Genomic DNA, 24,647 nt, shown 5'->3' with positions numbered 1-24,647 from the left:
CCACCCTCCTTAAAGCATTGGTGTTCTGCTGTAGAGACCCTGGCCACAGCTCCGGGTCCACAGTTAGGGCTAGAAGCCAGGGGAGGGTGTTGGGAGCCTATGACTTATACTCTCTGTGCAGCAACGTTCCCTGAAGACTTTCGCTTCATTTTGCTTGGCTACACCAAACAACAGGGGAGACTGAGGAAGCGAGTCTCTGACTTCCCTGTTCTTGCGGTAAGAGGCAGCATGGGACAGGGGCCGAGGATGCCCAGCGTCAGCCGCCCCCAGCATCGCCTTACAGATCCTGTTTTCTGATTCAGACTGTCGCCTTGGCACAGTCTGGGGGACTCATTCAGCTTTGCAGTGCCTGGTAAGATTTAGTTGGATACCTAAGAAGTGAGCATGCTCTGATGTGTGGGTGTTTATGTTCCTAGTGGCGAGGGGGCGAGGATGAAGTGTTCCCAATTCCCGGCCTCTGGCCTGCTTCAGACTGGCAGGGTTTCCCTGATGAGGGCTGATGGCAGCTTTCCCAGAGAGCCGCAGGGGCCTGGGATTTTCAAGCTCACCTTGAGCTTGGTGGAGGCAACTGTAAGCCCACGGAGCCTCCTCACAGGTGGGACGGGGCATCCCCTGAATCTAAAGGGAGCACACCCTCTCGTCCTTCTTCCCCCAGCTGTGCTGCACGACTCTAGCTTCTCCCACTAAGATGAATGGTCCTGCACAGGATTATCCTAAAGCAAGCCATTGCTTTGAGAGAAGCCCTTTCTATACAGCTGTTTCCTGGTTCAAGGCACTGCCCCGCACACCCCATGGGGACTCTGGGGGGTACTTGGCCTCTCCCGTGCTCTTACTGTCCCGTTGGTTTACCCGTTAGTTTCCCTATGCCGCTCATATCATGTCAAGGCCTCACCGGCCACTCCCTGTGGGCACGTGGGTGCATTTCCATCTGTGGCCCGCACAACCCTGCCCCTTCAGGTAGGTTAGCTGGAGACCCCTACAGGGTTAAACGTCTCTCCCGGAAGCCAGAGAAGCTGCAGCATTCTCATGTGGAGTACAATTGGCAAGTTCATTTAGGTCCATGAGTGGTGGCTGCTGGGAGGCATGGAGGTGTGGCTCCTGAGCTAAGTACCCAGGGTGCCCAAATGCAGAGGGAACTCATGCCTAGTGCAGACAGAAGGCAGCAAAGCTCGGTGGGAGCATGAAGGGGCATCCAGGGAAGCTGAGATGTGTGCAAGGCTGGGTGGGTTAGCGGGAGTGTGTGGGTCCCTTGGGGACAGAAGGAAATTTGGGTGTGACAGTAGAGGCAGCCCAAGATCAGCAGGGTGTGCTGGGGGGGAGGGGGGGAGGGCAGTGCTCCAGGAGGCAAGTGACGCCTGCCGATGGCATGGGCCCCAAGAAGCGTGTCAAGAGCCGACAGTCCAGTCGTGTGCTGGGGGAGCCCCGACATAGGCAAGAGCCTCAGTAGGGGCTCCCAGGTGAGTCCAGTAGGCAGCTAGATGCCATGCAGGGGTGCGGAGGGGGCACAGGAAAGAGAAAGAAGGTTGAGAAGCTCAGAAAGGGAAAGTGGAAAAGGAGTGAGGGGTGGAAGGAGCCTCAGGGATAGCCAAGAAAAACAGACCTTGAGGGGATGGGTCCTTGAAACCTCCGCTCTGCTGTGTGATGCTGGGCCGCCTCGGGAACCTCTCTGAGTCTGTTTCCCCATCTGAACAGAGCAAAAAAAACACCTGCTGTGAGGGGAGCATCAAATAACGTAACATTTCAATGTGGGTTATGGCACCCACCATGTGGCAGGTGCACATACCATGTCAGTTATCTTCCTTCCTTCAAATCTGGGGTCACCGTTGGTCACCAGGTGACCTGGAGACCTCATTTCATCAGGTAGGGTCAGCCCGCTCCCTCCGGTGTTCTGGGGGAGGCCCCCGGGCATCGGGCTCTGACCGCGCGGCCGTGTCCCTGGCAAGGACAGCATTTGCACCGAGGAGCCTCGAGGGCTCTGGGCGGCGGCACTGGGAGCAGATGCCGGCAGCTGCTGCTTGCCCCACAATGTGGCTTTTGTCCGCCAGGGTGGCCGTGGAGGCCGGGAACGACCTGCGCTGGGGCTGGCCGAGCACAGCCCAGAGCTCTCAACAAAGCGGCTTAGAACGGCTGCCCCCAGGCTCTGGGCAGTCGCTTTTGTTATGCAAACGAAGGAGGCGGTTCCCAGCAATCTCTGCCCTGGGCACAGCGAACCGTTTTGTGATGCAGATGAAGTGAGGTCTCCAGGCCCCCACCCGCCCGCAGTCTGAGGCGGGGCGCTTCTAGACCCCGATCTTGCCCTGCTCCTCCCCGTTGTGCTCCGCAGCTTGGCTTAGTGGGCACTGCCCGGTGCACCATGCAGGGCCAGGGCTGAGCTCTCTAGGGGACTCTCAGTCCAGCCAGGAGGTGACAGGACCAGAAGAAAGAAGCAGAGGCAGAAGGACATTACCTCAAACTGTGCAACCACCCGGGAAGAATGAGACCAGGCAGCTGGGAGAGGCCCCTCTGAGCAGGCGCCCCTGAGGCTGAGCCGGCTAGGCTGGGGACGGTGTCTGGGGTGGACGGACTCATCGGCAGAGGGACTGTGTGTGCCAAGGCCCCAGGGTGGGCCACCTGGTTCCAGGGGGAGGCTGGCTGGTGTGAGAAAGGCCCATCCATGGACTCATGGGCACACGGACCTTGAATGGGGTCCCAGGGCTGGGCCTGCCTGCCCAAAAGACACATACTACAGTGATCTGGCAAATTTCCAAATTTCTCTGAGCCTCAGTTTCCTTGTGTGTAAAAGGAAGAGAGGAATCACCTCTCTCACAGGGTTGTGGAGAGATGAATGAGATAATCCAGATACAGTGTCAAGTCAGTGCCTGGCCCATAATAAGCATGCAATGGGTAATAACGATGGACAGCCATTTGGCAATATTTACCAGGCTTACAAATACATACACTTATTTCCCAATAAGGCGATTTCCAGGAATTTATTCTACAAACATTCTCCCATGTGCAAAATGACAAATATTCAAGGTTATTCTTCAAAGATTTGTTTGTAGCAGCCAGAGATTAGAAATCACCCAACTGTCCATTTGCAGGGGTGGGTTCGATGGATTATGGTCTGTCCGTGCATATAAGAATTCTCTTCAGCTTAAACAAGAATGCAGATGCTCTCAGGTACGGACACAGGGGAGCTGACTGCGCAGGACCTGGGAAGGGTAGACCAGCAGCCCGCACAGCACCCGCGGAGAGGAGTGGGGCTGAGTGCGGCCGGGCCCTAGGCTCCACGGGGCCCAGGGAAGAGGGAGGGCGTGCCAGGAAGAACAGTGTGCAGCGCCAAGCTGGTGGCTGGTATCCACACACACACCTGGAGGCCGACATTGACTCCTGCAGAAACGGACCGTCTTGGAGCGAGGCGGTGCACACAGCTCAGCAGTGATGGAATAACACAACCAGTCACCATAGCAACAACCAGCAGTTGTAATTTACAGCAGGCGGGCAGCACCTAGTGTACAGGGGAAAGCTCCGGGTCCCCGGCCGGGCTTCCTCGGGGCAACACCTCTGTAGCCCTGGGTGTGCACGTGGCCCCGTGGGGTGACTCCCGGGCCTCAGTCTCCCCAGCTGTGAAATGAGGATCTGACCGGTCCACACCTGCGCCTCCGTGCCTGGGAGTGAAAGGCTGGGAGGGAGTGGAGCATGCTTCAGAGCAGGTGCGGGACTCCACTGACGCAGAGGCTCTTAGCCTCCCACGGCAGCCCCAGAGGGACAGCTTTGTCCCTTTTCTGGTCCCTATTGCCCTCATTAGAGTCGGCTGTGTGCAGCCCTGGATTCCTGCCACCAAAGTATCTTCCAGATAAATAAATAATGACTACAGAAGAGGAAGAAGGCAGATTGCATTTCCTTTGGGCAAGAGGGCTCCCCAGGGGGCCTTCTGCAAGAACACAGGTGTGGGTCCCCTGCTTTTCAAGCCCCTTGCCCCTGCTCCCCTCCCCCAGCCCTTCCAGCTTGGAACCCGCCAAGTCATTCTACCACCTCCGTCTCCCCAGGAAGGCACCGCCCAGACCACTGGCCTTGCCCCATGGCATGAAGCCAACCTCCTGAGGGCCATCAAGAGCTGCGTTGGGTGGGCTATGCTCAGCACCTTCCAGGCCTGACCCTTGCCGGGAAGGGCAGCAGATGATCTCTGATGTGTCAACCCCAGCCCAGTGGACAGCCCCTCCTCTGTCCCCTGTCCAGGATGCACAAGGCTCCTTTTTCCCTGTTGAGACGGGCCTATAGATCAATACAGGGAGCAGGCAAGGATAGTGGGGCCCTGGTGGAGGGGAGCACCCCAGAAGGGCCTCTGTCTGTACTTCCTTCCTCCCCACTTGGCTGCCTGGGGGACGGGCCAGGCTGGCTCCAGGCTTTGGTCCCTTGCGCCCACTTCCTCACCGCTGTCTCACGAACACCCCACAACTGGCTCATCAGGCCTGTCAGGGGCCTCTGGACTTGTCCCCACTTCCCTTCAAAGCTCCACCCTCTCTGCCTTGCTGCCCTCATGCAGGCACTGGGGGCTGCAGTTAGGAGGGGCTGGGCACAGGTGGTCAGCAGCTTAGTTCTCAAACGAGGAGCAGGAGGGCCAGGAGGGCGAGCCGCACTCTGTATGCAACCGTGACTACTTTAGAGCACCTTTAAAAAAGAGTTAAACCCAGGAGGAGAAGGAATAGTATAGGAAACCCATGTGACATTCTAGGTAAAATGAATCTTACGCAGGTGGCTTGGCAGGATGCCCTCTTGGATCTTATTTGCTCTCGGGTGTTTGGGGTGGCAGGTTTGGGGAAAAGTCTGAGACGCCCCCGTCTCGCCATGGTGGGAATTGGTATCCCCTTCTTTCCCAGACCACCTGTGCTATAGCACATGATCACCAATCACCGCAGACACAGTTTTGTCTCCTGCCAAGGGATTTCAGGGTTGGGCAGAGCGGTTTTGAGTGGTGAGGCTCTGTCAGAGCCCGAGGTCACCTGCCTATTCTCCGAAGCCCCTCTTCCAGCCAGACGGGCCTCGGCAAGGTGCGGGGCTCTGGGTCCCTGGCATAAGCAAGCCCTTGGCTTGACTTAGGGGCCAGTGGGGCCCACAGGCATGTTTGGGGATGGTCTCTCTCTGGTGCACAGCAACTCCAAATACATCCCTCGTGGTCTTGGGCAAACAAGACTATCTGGCCAGGCCTGATGACAGAAATATTGTGAGAAATTAAGCATCTGTCATTTAGATATTAGACTCTATTTTAGGTTGAACCTCTTTAAGGATTATGTTTCTTTCATCCTCAATGCCCCCTCTCAGCGTGCTCCTGAGGGCACTTTGAAGCTTTTGGGACAAGCATGCAACCTCTTAGGGTCCCGGTGGCCTTGTCTGAAATTCCAGGGAACAGGCTGGGAGCCCTGCTCAGCTAGATGCTTACAGCTCCCCGTGTCCAGCTAGTCCTGGGGAATTTCCTCCATTTCTTGGTGCCTCCCCTCTACCCCCTGCTTCTGTCGCCCACCTAGGTCCTAGAGCTAATGATGCTCAGGGCCTTCTGATATTGCCTGGACAGTGGGTGTTGTAGAGGGAGCAAGGTGCTGGAGGCTTCTCCACTCGTGTCGGACAGAGAAAACCCTGGCACGCCCCAGCAACAAGGCCCAGAAACAAGTGCGCTCCATCTCACCTCTGGGCCAGGGACCAGGCAGGGACACTGACTCCGAACCAGGCTGAGGAGGCTGAGGCCACCCTGGCACACGGCCCAGCCACCCCGAGGCTGGTCCAGAGTCTGTTCTTCCACTGCCCCCCACCCCCCCCCACCCACTCCGTGTCCAGCACGCTGGCCACCCTCTCCTGGTGGGTGGCCTGGCTGCCTCACACTCCCAGAGAAAATCCAATGACTCGACTGGCCTAGGGACCTCTGCACCTTGCGTGCTTTGTGCGTGACCTTGCTTTTCTCCCCCAGCAGCCTCCGCTGCCCAGATGAGAAAAAACAGGTGACATGTGCCTCCCCTGGCCACTTCCCAGCCTCAGCCCTTCCTCTGGCCTCCAGGTGCTCGAGTGAGCACACCTGGAACTATAAGTGCCCTGCTCTGGGGAAAAGTCTGGGAGTCCTGCTTTGCAGAAGCTCCTTCCTGGTGAGTTGGACTCAGGGCTGGGTTGAGGAGCACCCGTAACCCTCCAGCGAGACTGCACATTGCACTTGGCACAATGCACCGTGTCTCCCAGCCCTCACACACCCTGTTCCCTGGTCTGGACAGGTGACACAGCCCCTGGACATCCTTTTTCTTTCCTGGGGGCTTGCCCTGCCCTCCCGCTCTCCCAGCAACCTGTGCGGTCCCGTATGGCTGTGTTTATTCATTTGCCCACCCGGCTTCCTACTAAAGCCGTGAACTTCTTGGGGGCCACACTGGGCGCAAGGGTCCCAGCACGGAACTCACAGCATCTGGTGAGGGCCTGCCCACTGCCTCTGCCCCACAGTGCCCACCCCCCCAATCCCCATCAAGCACACAGAAAGACCCAGACTGGGCAGTGAGGGGTGGGGGTGGGGGAGGGTAAGATGATTTCCAAGCCTGGAAGCCGCTCTTCCCTTCCCTTTCTCTGAGTAGGGAGGCAGCCACTGTGAGTTCCTGTGGAGCCTGAGTGAGAGGGTGAGAGGCTGAGAGGAGCCCTCAGAGCTGCAGGCCTTTCTGCGCTGCTCTGGGCACGTCCCCCTCAGCCACCATTCCTACCCTTATCCACAGAACTGAAATGGGTTAAAATCTTGGGAGAATCAGGCCCAGTTAGAAAGGCCTTCCGGCATTTTTTTTTTTAGAAAAAAAAGCTTAATGCAAATCCAACTCGAAGAGGAAACAAACCTATTTGAGAGCTTTTTTCCCTAATTAATTAAACTGCTGCGTCATTCAAAAAGAAGAACCAAAACAGCATTTGTTTCTTAAACACTTCAGTGAATGAAAAGCAATGTTCCTGCTAGGCCTTCTTAGGGATAACCCCACGCCCTGGATGTTCCCTCCAAATGGCCTAATCTGGTAGGGGCCAGCCTCGGGCCTGAGAGAATCTCCTGTCAGTCAAGTCCCTGTGGACCCACGTGGCTGCAGGGTCTCCGGCTGCAGGGTCCCAGAAGGATCTTGCAGCTGGGCAGCCGTGGCAGATGGGCCACCCCCTCCTGTCCACCCCCACCAGGCAGGGGATGAGGTCGGTGCCTTCGGGCTGAGGGGCCTCTGCTTCTCTCAGGTCAGGCTAAGTTATCAGAGGAGAAGCATCTCCCTTCTCCTCAGTACTCAGGCAACTGTGAAGAGTCCCCCAGCACCACCTCATCCTCCAAGGGAAGACCTGAGGAGGGCTCTCCCTGCCCAGGGTCGCGACACATCCTGGCTCCCGACTCTGGCCCGACTCCCCCACTCTGCTTCCCCCAGGCTGGTGGGGGGCAGGCTGTGCAAAAGGCAGGGGAGGCTGACAAGGGTGGGGGCGACAAGGAGGACATGCACCCTCCCCTCTGGGCACACACTCCATCTATACCTTGCTCAGTGATTCAGTCATAAGCGAGGAACCTCAATAGTCAGTACTCTTCCCACTCCAGAGGGGAGAAGGCCCTGGGTGGAGGGAAACCCCTTCTCCAGTGCCAGCTTCTGGAAACTCCCACAGAGGCCCGACTGCTCGCCAGCGGCTCTTCCGCAAGGCCCCAGCGAGCCTCTGCCGGCGCCGTAATGTCAGCATCTGGAAGCTTCATGAACCAAATTTGTTTTGAAGAGGAATGAAAATAGGGTTGCCAATTTTTTATTTTGTCCATTAAGGGTGTCATCACAAAACCACCTCTATCTACTGTAATCATTTCATTTTATTTATTTATTTGACAGAGAGACAGCGAGAGAGGGAACACAAGCAGGGGGAGTGGGAGAGGGAGAAGCAGGCTTCCCGCGGAGCAGGGAGCCCCATGCGGGGCTCGATCCCAGGACCCTGGGATCATGACCTGAGCCGAAGGCAGATGATGCTTAACGACTGAGCCACCCAGGCGCCCCTGTAATCATTTCATTTTTAAAAAGAGGATGTTTTTACGTCGGAAAAAAACCTTATATTAAAAACCGGGTATATTCAGCTTTATAAATATTGACCAGGCTGCCCTCATTGTCTTATTTTATCCTAGACCAGGGGCTCTGTTGGCACCCGCCCCCTGCCCCGAGGCAGGCTGTGTCAGTCCCGCTGAGAGGCCTAGTGATGGAGGCCCTGCGAGTTTGGGGGCCTGATGGCCAGGCGCTGTTGCAGGTTGCCTCTTCCCCAGACACAGCCCCCACGGTCCCAGGTGTGATTAGGGGCCGCCGGGCCAGCCCAGGTGTTTCCTGGAGAGCCCCTGGCCCAGGGCCCTGGAGGCTTGGGCTGGGCGCATCCTCCCTCCCAGGCATCTCTGGCCTCCACGGCTGGCACCACCGGCGGCCAGAGCTCCCCAGACACGCGGCGCATGTTCCCAGCCAGCTGCCGCACAAAGCTGCATTGTGGGCCTCCACCTGGCTGGCAAGCACATGACCACAGAGGGTGGGCCTTGGGCCGGACGGGTGTGCCCCAACGCCTTCCTTCTGATCAGGACTCTGCATCCTCACATCTGACCCCACGCAGCTGGAGCCTGGCCAGGCAGGGTTTCGGGGGACCATGGAAACAGAAGAAAACACAGAGTTGTAAAACAAGAGAGGGCCTCTTGTCCAGGGTGTGCCAACTGGGCTCCTTCTGGGGTCTGCTTGGCACCTAGGCCCTGACTTGACTCCAGCCTCATCCCTTTGTCTCTGTCACTGGCCCCTTCTCCGTGAGAGGGCCTCTGAGCCCAGTGTTCTCGGAGCCTGGGCCCTAAGGCTCAGAGAGGGGCTGTGGGGTCGCCCCAGCCAAGGGTGCCCTGTGGGGCAGAGCCAGGACCAGGGCCTGCCCCCAGCCCAGGGCTCCCATACACTCCCTCTTCCTTCCCAGTCCACAGGTGGTTCTGACGTCGGGCCCCCAGGCTGGGCCACACTTGGCTGCAGGGAAGAAAGGGAGCCCTTGAACCCAAGGCTCCAGCCACCCACATGTGACCCCCCAAGAATATGGCTTTTATACACATAACAGAAAAGAGCAAGAATGCTCTGCCCATGTCCATGGACTCCTTCCCTGAGCGCACAGATCTGCTCAAGACTCTTACAAACTGAAAAACAAAACTACAGAAAATACCCAAACAAAAAAGCAGAGCCTCTCCCTTGGACCCACCATTGCGTTCCTCTCCTTCCCAAACCCTGGACTAATGGGGAAATGGTTGGTGTGTCGAGGCATGTTCTACTAAATGGGGTATGACACCATCTAAAAAAGATCCCGAAAGAATATGGAAAGCATGTACCTCAGCTATTTCCCTGAGAAGTTCCGTCTTAGTGAAGGAACTACCATCCTCCTCCTGGCCCAGACCGGACCCCAGGGTGTCCCTCTAGAGTCCTCCCTCCCCTCATTCCCTGTATCCATTTATCACACTGTACAGGGACCCCTGCCCCCTTCAGAGCCCACAAGAGAAACCCTGTTCCAGAGCCTTCCTCCAGCTGTGCCCCTCCCCACAGGCCCAGGGGACATGCTCGCTCAGAGCCTCTGCCCCTTCTAGGCCATGTAGCAGGTACCAGGGACCTGGAAGTTCCCTGCCAAATGCCCCCCACCTGCTTCCTGGGTCTTCCCAGGGTTGCTTCTCCGTAGCTGGGCACACCTGTGGGCCTGGGGTTTCCAGTGTAGGGAGGAGTGTGCTGGGTGGGGAGTGGGAGCAAAGGGAATGGGCGAGGCCCAGGCCAGGGCTACTTCCTTGGGCTTACAAGGGAGTCTAGGAGGCTACATTTGAGCCTGGCTTCCCGGGTGCTTGTGAAGATGTGAGCGCGTCAAGGTGAATAGATAGAAAGCCTTTCATCAGCAGAGTATCCGGCTGGACCCATCACTTTCCCCCATTAGGACGGAGAGCAGGTAAACTTTCCCTGATGCTCTGCCCTGCAGGCATGAAGGGCACCTTGGCCCTGTAGATTTCAGGTCTGTCGCCCCCTCTACTGGCATTGTTGCCTGATCTGGGGGCCACTCCTTCCCCCGCCCCCTTCTACTTGTGCTGACAGAGAGGTCAGGCCCTGCTCCTTGCCTGAGGCTCTGCATGCCACCAGAACAGCTCCAGTGAGGAGGAACCTCAGGACCGAGCTCCCACCGAGCACCCTTCCCCTCGTTTTCAAGGCACGTTTATTTCTCTTGGTGGTCATCATCCCCACCAGGTTTGTGAAGTGACCTCCCCTCTTTGTCCCCACCACTCCCTTCTCCCCACCCCTGGAGAGCACAGTGGGTTGCTTACTCCCCAACATTCCCCCTTTCCTTGCTGTTTTGGGTCTATTTTGATTCAGGTCCTCCTCCTCTGGCCAGTGACTTGGGGATCCGTCCTGCTGGGTCATGGCTAGCCATTCTGCCCTCATCCCCCTGGCCAGGGACCGGTGACCTGTCCAGCCAATGAGATGTGAGCCAAAGTCCGCTGGGAGTCCCTGGGTAAGGGTTCCTCTCTGATAAAATAGACTCACCGAAAGAAATGGTCTAGCACATTCTGCTGGGCTTTGCCATGTCAGGATGTCACATCTTTTACCAGCTGAGGGTGAAGCCCCACCCTGAAGAGGGCTGTGCAGGGCATATGGCACTTGCTACTGCCCTTGTCCCTCCTTGCACTTCCCGCCCTGAGGGGCTCTGTTCTGACTGCTCCATCCCGCTTGAGCCTGGGGCCTTGCTGCTCACTGCCCAGTGCACTTCTCACCCCCCCTGCAGAGGCTCCCCCTCCCCGGCCCTACCAGGGGCAGTCCACCCTGTTACACTCGGCCCCCCACAATGTGTCTCTGGAGGGTGGGGGTTATCTCTTACCCAGCGCCATGCCCTGCTCCCCACCACCCCTGTCCCCACGTGCCAGCTGCAGACCACATACATCCAAGAGGGCTCCACAGAGTTGGCTGGAACAATGCATTTCTTATAAAACGTCCACGGGTGAACCTGCCTGTTCCGTTGTGCAATATCCTTCAGGTCCGTGAGGTATTAGATTTCTGAACTAGGAAAACATTTCTCTCTCCCTTGAGATTAATTAACAGCTTCTATTACAGGCCTCCAGTCTCCTATGCACAGTTCCAGAAATCTAAATATTTCTGAAAACCAAGACTTTTTCCGTAAGTTAGTGGCAAACGCATTTAGTGGCAAAACCTTACCTGGTCAGATATAAGGATAATTCAAGTCTCAGAATGAATATTTATATATTTCACCACACAAAAATGAGTATGCTTGCTAATGGGTTGCTGCCCCCGATCCTGTTAGAGTATTACTTAATATACAGTATATACACATTTACTAATGGCCTAAAATTCAAATGTTCTGAGTTCAGAAAAACATCTTCCCCCCCAGGGCTTCTGATAAGGAGTCATGAGACTGTGTTAGAAAGCAAGAGCTTTGCAACACACTTTATTTTTCTTTTTTTGCCCTGGCTGCCAAGAAAGTCAAATTTAAATAATTAAACTTATTCACAGCAACTAGCTTTTGTCTAAAGTTTCTTAGTACAACTATTCTGTCCTTTTATAACTTGTCTTAAAAAAATTATCTGAGCAGGGGCGCCTGGGTGGCTCAGTCATTAAACATCTGCCTTGGGCTCAGGTCATGATCCCAGGGTCCTGGTATGGAGCCCCGCATTGGGCTCCCTGCTCCGCAGGAAGCCTGCTTCTCCCTCTCCCACTCCCCCTGCTTGTGTTCCCTCTCTTGCTGTGTGTCTCTCTCTGTCAAATAAATAAATTAAATCTTAAAAAAAAATTATCTGAGCAATATAGCTTTCTTGAATTTGTGTCTTTTGTTTTAGCTGGCTTCACATTATTATTTTTAAAGTGAAATGAATATAAATTTATTGCGAATGAGTGAATCCAGAGGGTTCTGTGGACTAATGGGACAGATGGTCCCTAATGTCCCTATCTGCCATCCTGCCTCCTAGGGGGTATGGATGAGGATGGGGCTGACATGATTATGGATTCTTTCTGTGCCTCACCACATGCCCAGGGGAGACAACAGACACTCCCCTGCCATCCCCGATGACCTCCATCCTTGGTGGCTTCTCAGTCAATCCATCCACTCTTGACGTATATCCAGCCATCACCCAGATGCAGGGACAGCCCACTTGAATCAGTGGAGCAGATAGCTTGCTTATAGATCTGCATTGTTGACAAGCTTCTCCTGAACACTCCCATCAGATTCCTCCTACCAGGGCACCTCAAAAATAATGTTTGCACAAGTCATACATTAGGAGTCAATTTTCGTATAAAATTATTTGTGTGGATATACAGATAATAGAGTACCCGTGCTTATTTATTACAATAATAATGAAGACAATTGCTAAATGATGGAATTATGGGTGATTTTTTTTTTACTTGTCATTATATTCTAAATTTTCAATGATGCAAATTTTTATTACTTTTGTAGTAACAATAAGAACTACAAGTTTGCTTTTAATCCCCTTTGCAAATACTACTATAGAGCAGTTTCTTAGGGTATGGCAGCTTTTTCCTAATCAAAAACACTTTCACATGGATATGCCAGGAATCTATCTTAAAAGGTAATCCAATTGCACAAAAATTACCATAGTTCAAGTTTCTGGGACTGTCTCCTTTATGAGGTAACATTTTTAAAAACTGGCTAGAGCTTTGTCTACATGATGTCAAAGCAGTCAGATAATTCAATAATTCCAATGGAAATAAGCAGACTTGCACTTCCTGATATGACAAGAGCAACTGGCAGCCGATGAGCCCTCCTGCTGTAAACACGTTGAAAACCAGGGGAAAAAAACACAAAATGACTATTTGCAGATATTGGACAACAGGCAGCGTAGCAATGTGATCCCGCAGAGAAGCTAAACAAATAACATGAGCCCTATAACCTACCTGGCTTCCTGCCTGCAGGCATTTACTGGACCCCAGTGTAGAGAGGGGACCCCAGCAGAGAATAGCAGTCTCATTGAGCTGAGGAGACAAAACTGTGGTTTGGGGAGGTTGAAGAAGCTAGACTTTGTGGGGGTAGAGAACTTGATAGGAGGGATCCAAGCAAGAAAGGGGTTCAAGAATCTGCATAGGGTCCCTTTGAGTCTTTGGATGAACAGTAATGTGACCTACATAAGGCAAATGGTACTGAACAGAGACCGAGTAGAGGTGCAATTGCCAGAGCTCACATAGGGTTGGGAGGCACTTCAGTTCTGACCTGTTAGAGTGGGGAGTCCTCACTGAACACCAAATTAATTCAATAGAAACCCTCAGACAGGCCACATCTTAAGAATACAGCTGAAATGACCCGGGTAAAGGCTTAGCAAAGTTTAAAAACAAGTCTTGAAAGGTTCAAGTTGGTACACAAAGGAACTAAATGCTTGTCAGAACAAAATGCAACACTCTGTAAAGGAAGACAACAAAATCCAGACATTCGGCAATATAATAATCTCAAGTCCAGCATTAAATAAAAATTACTAGCCATGCAAAAAGGTGGGGAAATATAACCCATAAGCAAAAGAAAAATGAGTCAATAGTAACAGACTGAGAAATAACAGAGATGATGGAATTAGAAGTCAGTAATTTTAAAAAAGCTCTTATAAACATATTCAAGGATTTAAAGAACAATGAAAAAAATGAGAGGAGACATTGAAACCATAAAAAGATAGAAACAAATGGAAACTCTAGAGCAAAAAAAATAGATCTGGAATGAAAAATTCACTGGGTCAAGTTTCCTGATCTGGGGCAGATGTAAGATGTACATTTCATCCTGTCTCTCCACTGAACTAGGATTCCTGGACAGAATGCATCGAGCTGTTATCTGGGGACTCTGGAAAGTAAGTGGTAAGCAGACAGGAGAATGAGGCCAGAATGTGAAGTGCCAAGCAAATTGGTCTAGGCTGCCTATTTACTTTTCCTCCATCACTGCCCAGCCTGGACTCAAAGACACTCCAGAACCTGGAATAGCGCAGTGGGTGTAGACAAAAACAGTTCCAAGAGAAACCCTCTCTTCCTAGTTTAAAGAGCAGGAAGGGGACTCCTGTCAGAGAGTGAAGACAATACCTTGGTCATCTTCCTGTTTTTTCTCTCTCTCCAGCCCCAAGTGGTAATGGTGGCAGTAGTGACAACAATGGCAGTGGCTATAGGGACTGTGCCCAAAGCTCTAATGGAGGTGAAACCTTCTCTGTGACCAGAAGAGCTGTGGCACCAAGAGTGTGGGACAAAGTCTTACAGCTTTTTCTCTCCCTGTGCCCTCCCATAGATTGGTCCTGCCTGCTGTTGCAGTCATGGGAGGTGTGCAGCAGAGTGGAAAACTAAATCCTGGCTTTCTGGCCACCAGATGAGGAAGGGAGGCTCCAGAGGTCTGGAGATAATGGGGAGGAAGGAGCTCAAGAAAGCAATCCCAAGGAGTTATGTACGAATTCCTGTTCACCTATGAGCTGCATATGCATGGATCTGTCTCTAAATAGGCTTTGAGAACTGAGCTAAAATGTAGACCACCATCCAGATCCTACACAGGATGACCTAAAGGATGTCTAGGAAGAACAGATCTAAATAGCATTGCAAAGTCCTTGAACACTGAGTTGGCTTTGGAACCACAGCCCACAGAAAGTGGGTCAGAACTTGCAGCCTGAATCTAACCAGGTCAGCGGTCTGCTAAAACAAAAATATCAACATTCTCTTTAGGATTTAAAGAAGACACAGAGTCAGATAACATAATATTCAAAATGTCCAGGACGTAACACAAAATGCTTTGTTTTGAAGAACCAGAAAAATCTCAACCTGCAAGGAAAAAGACAATCGAAACACATCAACCCTAATGACACAGACACTGGAATTATCGAAGACTTAAAGCAGTTATTATAACCATGTTTCAATAAGTAAGGCGAAATTCCCTTGAGATAAAAGGGAAAATAGAAAATTTCATCAGAGAAATAGAAAATATAAACAAAAACCAAATGAAAATTTTAGAACTGAAAGCTACAATAAGTGAAATTAAAAATTCACTGGGTGGGCTCAACATCAGAATGAACAAAGGAAGGAGTGAGTAAACCTAAAGATAGAGCAGTGGAAATAATCTAATCTGAACGACAGAGAGGAAAAATTAATTAACAGAGCATCAGGATTCTGTGGGGTAATACCAAAGGATCCAACATTTGTACCAGTAGAGTTTCAGAAGGAGAAGATAAAAGACTATGGTGCTGAAATAATATTTGGCTGAAAACTCCCCAAATTTTGTATAAGATAGAAACATACAGATTCAAGAATCTCAGTGAACCCCAACCAGATAAAACTCAAACAAATCCATGACTAAAACATCATAATCAAAGCCCTAAATATAGACAAAGAAAAAAATCTTGAACACATCCAGAGAAAAATGATACCCTAAATAGGGGCACACAAATTTGAATAACAGTGGGTTTCTCATCAGAAACCATAGAAAATAGAAGGATGTGCTACAAATTTTTATAGTACTGAAAGAAAGAAAGAAAAAAGAAGAAAAATTCTGTCCACCCAGAATTCTATATCCAGTGAAAATATCCAAGAATGAAAGTGAAATAAAAACATTGTAAGGTAAAGGAAAACCAAGAAAATTTATTACCAGTAGACCTGCCCTTAAAAAAAGAAAAAATTCTGAAGGAAAATTTTTAGATGGGAGGGAAATGATGCTGGGGAACACTTGAAGGATCAGGAATTGAGGAAAAACACAGAAGCAGCAAATATCTGCATAAATACAAAAGATTACTTTGATCTCCTTAAATTCTTTAAAATATGCATGACCACTGAACATACAAAGTGTAACACTGTCTGATGGGATTTTTAATGTAGGCAGATGCAATACATATGACAGCTAAGGCATTAAGAGAGAAAGGTAAAGAGACCTATATGATGGTACGATTTTAAAACTCCACTCAAAATGGTAAAATATTAATTCTATGTAGAGTTTGAAAAGTTAAGAACATGCATTGTAATACATAGTGCAAACCACTTTATAAAAGTTCAAAGAGATAGAGTAAAAAACTCAAAAATTAAAATGAAATATTAAATACTAAAATACATTCAAATAATCCAAATGAAAGAAGAAAAGGAGAAACACTAAAACAACAACAACAACAACAACAAAGGGAACAAACAAAATAAATAATGAAATGGTAGGCCTAAGTACAAGGATATAAAAAATTCCATTAAATGTAAATGGTCTAAACGTACAAATTAAAAGAGATTATCAGAATGGAATAAAAAAAAAAACAAGAACCAATTATATGTTGTCAATAAGAAACCCTCTTTAAATATGATGCTATGATAAGATAAAAGTAAATGGATGCAAAGTGATATACCATGAAAACACTAATAAAATTGGAGTGGATATACAAATATCAGAAAAAGTAGACATCATAGCAATGATAAAAGGTCATTACACCAAGAAAATATGAGTCTTAACTATGTATACATCTAACAAGAGAGCTTTGAATACATGAAGCACAAATTGATAAAACTGAAGGAAGAAATGGCCATACACAATTATAATTTGAGACTTCAACAATTACTCTCTCAGTAATCAATAGAACAAGTAGAGCAGAAAATCGGTAAGAATTTAGAAGAATTGAACAGCACTATTTACCAAAGGGATCTAAATGACATTTATAGAATACTCCATCCAACAATATCAGAACACAAATTCATTTTTTTTAAGTGCGCTTGGAAGATTTGCCAAAATAGATAGTGTCCTATGTCATAAGACAACCTTAACAAACTTATAAGAATTTAAATAATTCAAAGCACATTCTCTGACAATAATGGAGTTAAACTGGAAATCAATAACAAAAAGGTAACTGGAAAATCAACAAACACTTATAAATTAACACTTCTAAATAATCCATGTGACAAGAAAATGTCTCAAGGGAAATTAGAAAAATATTTTTAAAAGAAATTGAAAATACACTATGTCCAAATTTAGAGATTAGAGGAAATCTTTTAGCACTTAATGCTTTTATTAGAAAAGAAAAAATATTCATATCAAAAATCTAAGTTTCTACCTTAGTAAACTGACAAAGTAGAGGAAAATACATGAAAAGCAAGAAGAAGGAAATAAAAAGGATAAATCAGTGAAACTGAAAACAGAAAAACAATAGAGAAAATCAATGAACAGAGAGATTATTCTTTTAAAAAAGGTCAATAATTCATTAATATGGCTAATAATTCATTAGCCTCTAACCGAACTCTCTCTCTCTCTCTCTCTCACACACACACACACACACACACACACACAGAGGACAAATAACCTATATCAGTACTTAAAGAGGGGATATCACTATACTCTCCACAGACATTTTAAGGAAATTCTATGAACAGCTCTATGCCCATAAATTTGATAATTTAGACAAAATGAACCAACTCTTTGAAAGCTACAAACCATCAAAACCCACCCAAGGAGAAACAGACAACCTGAATAGTTCTAAGTCATTTGAAGAAATTGAATTTGCAGTTAAAATTTTTTTTGGAAAAGAAATCTTCAGATCCAAAAGATTTCATTGGTAAATTCTACTAAACATTTACAGAAGAAATAACAACAAATGTTACATAATCTCTTACCAAAAGAATAATATAATAGGAGGAGAAACTTTTCAATTTATAAGACCGGTATTACCTTGATATTAAAACCAAACAACAGTAAGGAAAAGCAAACAGACTACAATGCCTCACAAAAATAGATACAAATAATCTCAAGAAAATATTGACAAATAGAATCCAAAAGTATATTTTTTAAATTACCTCATGCATAAGAGGGGATTATCCCAGAAGTACAGGGCTGGTTCAATATTTGAAAATCAATCAATATAATTTACCATATTAACATATTAAAGAAGAAAAACTATATGATCATGTGAATTGATGCAGAAAATGTTTAAAAATTTCTAACAGCCATTTATGATTTTAAAAAGTTTCCACAAACTAGCAATAGAGGGAACTTCCCTAATTTGATAAAGGGCATCTATAAAAAACCTACAGTTAACTTCATATTTAGTGATAAAAGATTGAATGCATCCTCCTAAGATCAGGAACAAGGCAAAGATACGTGCTCTTGCCACTCAACGTATTGGAAGTAGTAGCCAGTACAATTAGGCAAAAAAAAAAAAAAAAAAAGAAGGAAAGAAAGAAATGAAAGCATACAGATTTTATAAGAAGACCTAAAACTGTCCCTATTCACAGGCAGCATGTTTGTCTATGGACAAAATTCTAATTAATATGCAAAAAAGATTGTAGAATTAATAAATTAGTTTTTCAGGGTTTCAGGATAAAAGATTAACATGTAAAAATCAATTGTATTATTTTATATAGTGGCAATGAACAATTATAACAAAAATTTTTTTAAAACATATATTGTAGTTCCAAAAATGAAATATGTACTATAAATATACAAAACATATTCATATCTCTCTGCTGACTATAAAATATTGATGAAAGAAATAAAACATATCCACATATAGATATACAAAGATATCCCATCCTCATGAATTGCAAGACTCAATAATATAGCTTATATATCAGTTTTCCTAGAATTGACCTACAGATTCAATGCCATTACAATAAAAATCCCAGCAAGTCTTTATTTCTGTATGTATAGACAAGATAAGTCTAAAATTTAGATGGAAAGGAAAAGAAGTTAGAATACCCAAAAGAATTTTGAAAAAGAAGAAAGTTCAGGGATTTGCACTACTCAGTTTTGAGACTTCCTATATAGACATAGCAGTCAAGGCAGTATGTTATTGGTGAAGGGATAGATACATAGATCAATGGAATAGATTTGGGAGTCCAGAAATAAACCCACATAAATTTGACCAATTGATTTGCTAAATTATTTCTCAATTTTAAAATCCATCATTTTATTTACTTATTTATTTTGGGTTCTTTTTAAAAGATTTTATTTATTTATTAGAGAGAGAGCGAGTGAGTAGGGCGAGGAGTAGAGGGAGAGAAACAAGCAGACTCCATACTGAGTGCAGAGCCCAATGCAGGACTCAGTCTCACAATACTGAGATCCTGACCTGAGCCGAAATCAAGAGTTGGACGCTTAACTGACTGAGCGACCCAGGCACCCCCAAATCCACCATTTTAAAGTGTCATTTGTTTTTAGTGTATCAACAAGTTTGTGCAAATGTCATCACTATTTTGTTCCAGAACACGTTCATCATCCCTAAAAAAAACCTGTACTCATTAGCAGTGACTTCCCATTCCTTCATCCACCAGTCCCTGGAAACCACAAATTTCCTTTCCGTTTCTCTGGATTTTCCTATTCTGGACATTTCATGTAAATGGAAACATAATACGTAACACATAAACTAGACTCTTTTGAGTCTGGTTTCTTTCACTTAGCTAAATTTTTTTCAAGGAAGAAAGATTCAACCATGTAGTCACATCTATCAGTACTTAATTCCTTTTTATGGTTGAATAATAATCCATGATATAGATATACCACATTTTGTGTATCCATTCATCAGCTGGTGGACTTTTGGGTGGTTTCTACCTTGGCTATTTGAATAATGCTGCTATAAACATTAGTGTACAAGTTTTTGTGTGGACATATGTTTTCATTTTTCTTGGGACTATATTTATAAGTGTAATTGCTGGATTATATGGTAGCTCTATGTTTAACTGTTTGAGGAACTGCCAGACAGTTTTCTAAAGAAGCTGCACCATTTAACACTCCCACTAGCAGTGTATGAATGCTCTGATAACTCAGCATCCTTGCCAGTACTTGTTCTTATTTGTCTGGGGTATTTGATTATAGCCACCCTAGTGGGCATGAAGTGATACCTCATTGTGGTTTTGATTTGCGTATCCCTGATGACTAATGATGTCAAGTATTTTTTCTTTTTTTACTGATCATTTGTGTATATTTCATATATTTGTATATTTGGGACAATGCTCAAATCCTTTGCCCATAGTTTAATTAATTGGGTTTCTTTTTGTTGTTGAGTTGTAAGAGTATATGATACACATATTCTGAATAGTTGATGCTTATTTTTCTCCAATTCTGTGGGCTGCCTTTTCACTTTGTGATAGAATCTTATGAAACACAAAAGTTTTTAATTTTGATAAGGTCCAATTCATCTAATTTTTCTTTTGTCACTTGTGCTTTAGGTGTTTTCATATCTAAGAGACCATTGCCTAATCGAAGGTGATAGAGACTTACATCTATGGTTTCTTCCAAGAGTTTTGTAATTTTAGCCCTGACATTTAGATATTTGATATTTTTAGTTAATTTTTGTAAATGGTATGAGATAGGGGTACAAATTCATTCTTATGCATATGAATATCCAGCTGTCTCAGCACATTTATTGAAAAAATTATTATTTCCCCACTAAGTTGTCTGGAATCCTTGTTGAAAATGAGTTGCTCATAAATGTGTAGGTTTATTTCTAGACTATCAATTTTATTACATTAATCAATGTATCTATCACTATTCCAGGCCTACATAGTGCTAGTCAGTAGCTTTACAGTAAGTTTTGAAATTGGAAACTGGAATCTCTCAACTTTTTCTTCTTTATGAAAATTGTTTTATCTATTTTGGGTTTCTTGTATTTCCCTATGAATTTTAGGACCAGTGCCTCAATTTTTGCAGAAAAACCAGCTGGGATTTTGATAAGGACTGTGATGAATCTGCAGATCAATCTGGAGAGTATTGCCATCTTAATAATGTCAAGTCTTCCAATCAATGAATATGTGGTAACTTTCCACTTATTTAGGCCTTCTTTAATTTCTTTCAATGATGTTTTGTAGTTTTCAGTGAAGAAATATTGCACTTCTATCATTAAACTTATTCCTAAGTATTTTGTTATATAATCATAAGTTGAATTGTTTTATTAACTTTCTTTTTGGCAGTGTACAGGAATACAATTGATTTGGTCTATTGATCTTGTATCCTACAAACTTGCTGAGCTCATTATTAGTTGTAATAGTTTTTTAGTGAATTTCTTATGATTTTCTATATATAAGATCATATGCAAATAGAGATAGATTAACTTTTTTCTTTTCAGTCTGGATGTCTTTTGTTTTCTTTTTCTTGCTTAATTTCCCTGGCTAGAACCCAGATTATAATATTGAATACAAGGGGTCAGAGTATACATTCTTGTTTTGTTCCTCATCTTAGGAGGTAAGCATCGAGTCTTTCATCATTAAGTGTGATGTTAGCTGTATTTTGTTTGTTTTTAAAGACTTATTTATTTATTTTAGAGGTGGGGAGGGGCAGAGGGAGAGAATGTTCCAGCAGACTCCCCGCTGAGCACAGAGCAGGATGCAGGGGCTCAGTCTCACAACTCATGAGATCATGACCTGAGCTGAAACCAAGAGTTGGATGCTCAACCGACTGAGCCACCCAGGTGCCCCAGCTGTGGGTTTTTAACAGATGTTCTTTATCAGTGGAGGAAGTTCCTTATAGTCCTAGTTTGTTGAGTGGTTTCTTTTTTTAATCATGAAAAAGTGTCAGATTTCATCAAATGCTATTTCTCTATCTATCGAGATCATGTGGGTTTTGTCTTTTATTCTATTAATATAGTATACAATATAATATTTACATATACACTGATTGATTTTATATGTTGGACCAACCTTGCATCCCTGGGATAAATCCAATTTTGTCATGGTACAATTTTTTTTACATGTTTCTACTTTTGGTTTATTAGTATTTTGTTAAGAATTTTTGCATCTAAACTGAGAAATTGGAAATCTTCCTCCCACCTCTCTTTATGCCCCATAATAAGCCACAGTTAACACTTTGGTGTCGCTGCTAAGTTTTCTCTTTATATAATAAACCACAGTGAGTTATAACGAAAAAAAAAAAAAAAAGAATTTTTGCATCTATATTCATAAGGGCTACTGGTCTATACTTTTCTTGTGAGGTCTTTGGTTTTGGAATCAGAGTAATCCTGACCTCATAGGTTGAGTAGGAAAGTGTTTTTTACCTCTTCTGTTTCTTGGACAAGTTTGTAAAAGATTGCTATTAATTTTCTTTAAATGTGTAGTAGAGTTCACCAGTGAAACCATCTAGTCTGGGCTTTTCTTTGTGGGAGATTTTTGATTAGCAGTTCAATCTCTCCACTTGTTATAGGTAAGTCTATACAGATTTCCTATTTCTTATTGCACCAGTTTCAGTAGTTGGTGCCTTTCTGGTAACTTGTCTATTTCATCTAGGTTATTTAATTTATTGGCATGCAATTGTTCACAGTATTTCCTTATAATCCTTTCTATTTCCATATGATAGTAAAGTCTCTTTTCATTCCTGACTTAGTCATTTGAATCCTCTTTTTTTTTTTGTCAGCTCATCTAAAAGTATGTTGATTTTGTTGGTCTTTTCCAAGAATCAACTTGTGACTTTCTGTATTGCTTTTCTATTATCAATTTCATTTATTTTGGCTCTAGTCCTCACTATCTCTTCTTTTCCTACTTTCTTAAGGTGGAAGTTTAGGTTTTCTAACTCGAGATCTTTCTTCTTCTTAAATATAGGTATTTATAGCTATAAATTTCCCTCTAAATTCTGGTTTCATTGCATCCATGAGTTTGGGTATCATTTGCTTTCATTTGATTGATCTCAAGGTATTTTCTGATATTTTTTTGATGTCTTTTTTGACACTTTGGTTATTTAGGAGTGTTTTGTTTTGTTTCCATATATTTGTGATGTTATCAAATTTTCTTCCAAATATTTTTTGACAAGTGTACAAAGGCAATTCAATGAACAAAGGATAGTTGTTTCAATAAATGGTGATGTAACAACTGGACATTCATATACACAAAAATAAACCTGAACCTAATCCTTACATGTTATAAAAATTTACTCAACATTGATCATAAATGTAAATCTAAATGTAAACTGTATTACTATAAGCTTTTAGGTGTAAACAAAGGAGAACATCTCCATGACCAGTCGTTTAGGCAGAAAGTTCTCAGAGTTGACACTCAAACATAATACATTAAAAAAAAATCCAGAAATTGGAGTTCACCAAAATTTAAAATTTTTACTCTACAGAAGACACTTAAAAAAATTGTCCTTTCTAAACTATCTTCAGTTCTTTCTGCATCAGGAATTTCAATCATTGAATCTATTCAATTTAGAACTTTTTTATAAGCTCACAAGTTGTTCTCCAACTTGTCATCTTTTTCAACTACTCTACTCAGTAGCGGAGCCAAACAATGGCTTGAGATGACTTCCCCAAGCCACCCTAGATAAATACACAACCTAAATAAAAATAAGTTCTCATGATTCTCAACCAGCTTCAAGACAATTTCCCCAGTGTCCACTTCCAACAGATTGCCACCCCCAGGCTCTGCCTGTATAGAAAGTCTTGAGTTGCCCCAGTTTCTTTGGAGGTCTTAGAGGACATGCCGTGGAGTACTACAAGGCATTATTAGGAGAATGAAAAAGGAAGCTACCTAATGATAGAAGATATTGCAACTGACATATCTGATATATATCCAGAATATATAAAGAACCCTCAGAACTCAACATTAAGAAACCAAGAGCTCAGTTTTAAAAATGGGCAATACCAAGTATTGGTAAAGATGCAGAGCAATAGGAGCTCTTATTCATTGCTAGTGGGAATGTGAAGTGGGTCAACCACTGTGAAGAACAGTCCATTATATTTATATAAATTTAAGTCTTTACATTTACCATATGATCCAGCAATCCCACTTGTAGGTATTTTCTAGAGAAGAAAAACTTATGTTTACACCTGTACACAAATGTCTATAGCATGCTTTTTCATAGTCACCCAAAACTGGAAACAACCAAATGTCCTTCAGTGCATGAATGGGTAGGTATTTGTACAATAGAATACTTCTCAACAATAAAAAGGTAGAATTGCTGATACATGCAACAAAGTACTGGGATTGAGCCCCGCATCGGGCTCCCTGCTCAGCAGGAAGCCTGCTTCTCCCTCTCCCTCTGCCTGCCGCTCTCCCCACTTGTGCTCTCTCTCTCTCAAATAAATAAAATCTTAAAAAAAAAAAAGAAAACTAAGAAGAATCAACACAAAGACAATCACATCAAAAATCATTTTATTCAAATCACTAAAACTCTGTGATGAAGAGAAAATCTTAAAACCAGCCAGCATATATATGAAGAACAAAGATAATAATGACTATCAGAAGCAATGCAGGGCAGAAGACAATCAAAGGGATGTCTTTAAAGTGCTGGAGAGAGGGAAATTTCCACTTTTTGGCCTTCAAAATATCTCTTCAGAAGAAAATTGGCTGTTTACAACAACAATATCAATGTATAATGGGATTTGTTACTTATGTGAAAGTCACATATCTGATGACAATAGAGTGGAGAGACAACAGATAACAAAGAATAGAGGAGGAAATAAAAGTATACAGTTGTAAGGTTTATATTTATGTGAGTAAATATAATATTATTTGCTAAGTTAATTTTGTAAAACTAAAGCAACTAGTAAAAGGATAAAGATAACAGATAATAGCTAGTAAGCCAATAGAGGAGATAAAAGTGGAATATTTAAAAATATACAATTCCGAAAAAGGCAAGAGAAGGAAAAAAAAAAGAAAAAATGGACAAAAAAAAGATAAATAGCAAGATGGCAAATTTTAAGCCAACCATATCAATAATTTTTAAAAAGTAAGGAACTAAATTAAAAGGCAGACAAC

At 44.9% G+C, this 24,647-nt stretch overlaps 1 long non-coding RNA gene across 2 annotated transcripts in view; it reads right to left on the bottom strand.

Annotated features, from left to right (window-relative positions):
* LOC118544298 (uncharacterized) overlaps nucleotides 1–24,647 on the bottom strand; it is an 89,675-nt gene that overhangs the window by 5,591 nt on the left and 59,437 nt on the right. For both annotated transcript variants that reach the window (XR_004921513.2, XR_013450313.1), the window contains exon 3: nucleotides 1,601–1,684. This is a non-coding gene — a long non-coding RNA (uncharacterized LOC118544298). The remainder of the gene's footprint in view (nucleotides 1–1,600; nucleotides 1,685–24,647) is intronic.

The sequence above is a fragment of the Halichoerus grypus genome, chromosome 8, assembly GCF_964656455.1.
Source record: "Halichoerus grypus chromosome 8, mHalGry1.hap1.1, whole genome shotgun sequence".
Lineage (NCBI taxonomy): Eukaryota > Metazoa > Chordata > Mammalia > Carnivora > Phocidae > Halichoerus > Halichoerus grypus.
Note: the sequence above shows the minus strand (reverse complement) of the source record. Positions and strands in the feature narration are given on the sequence as shown.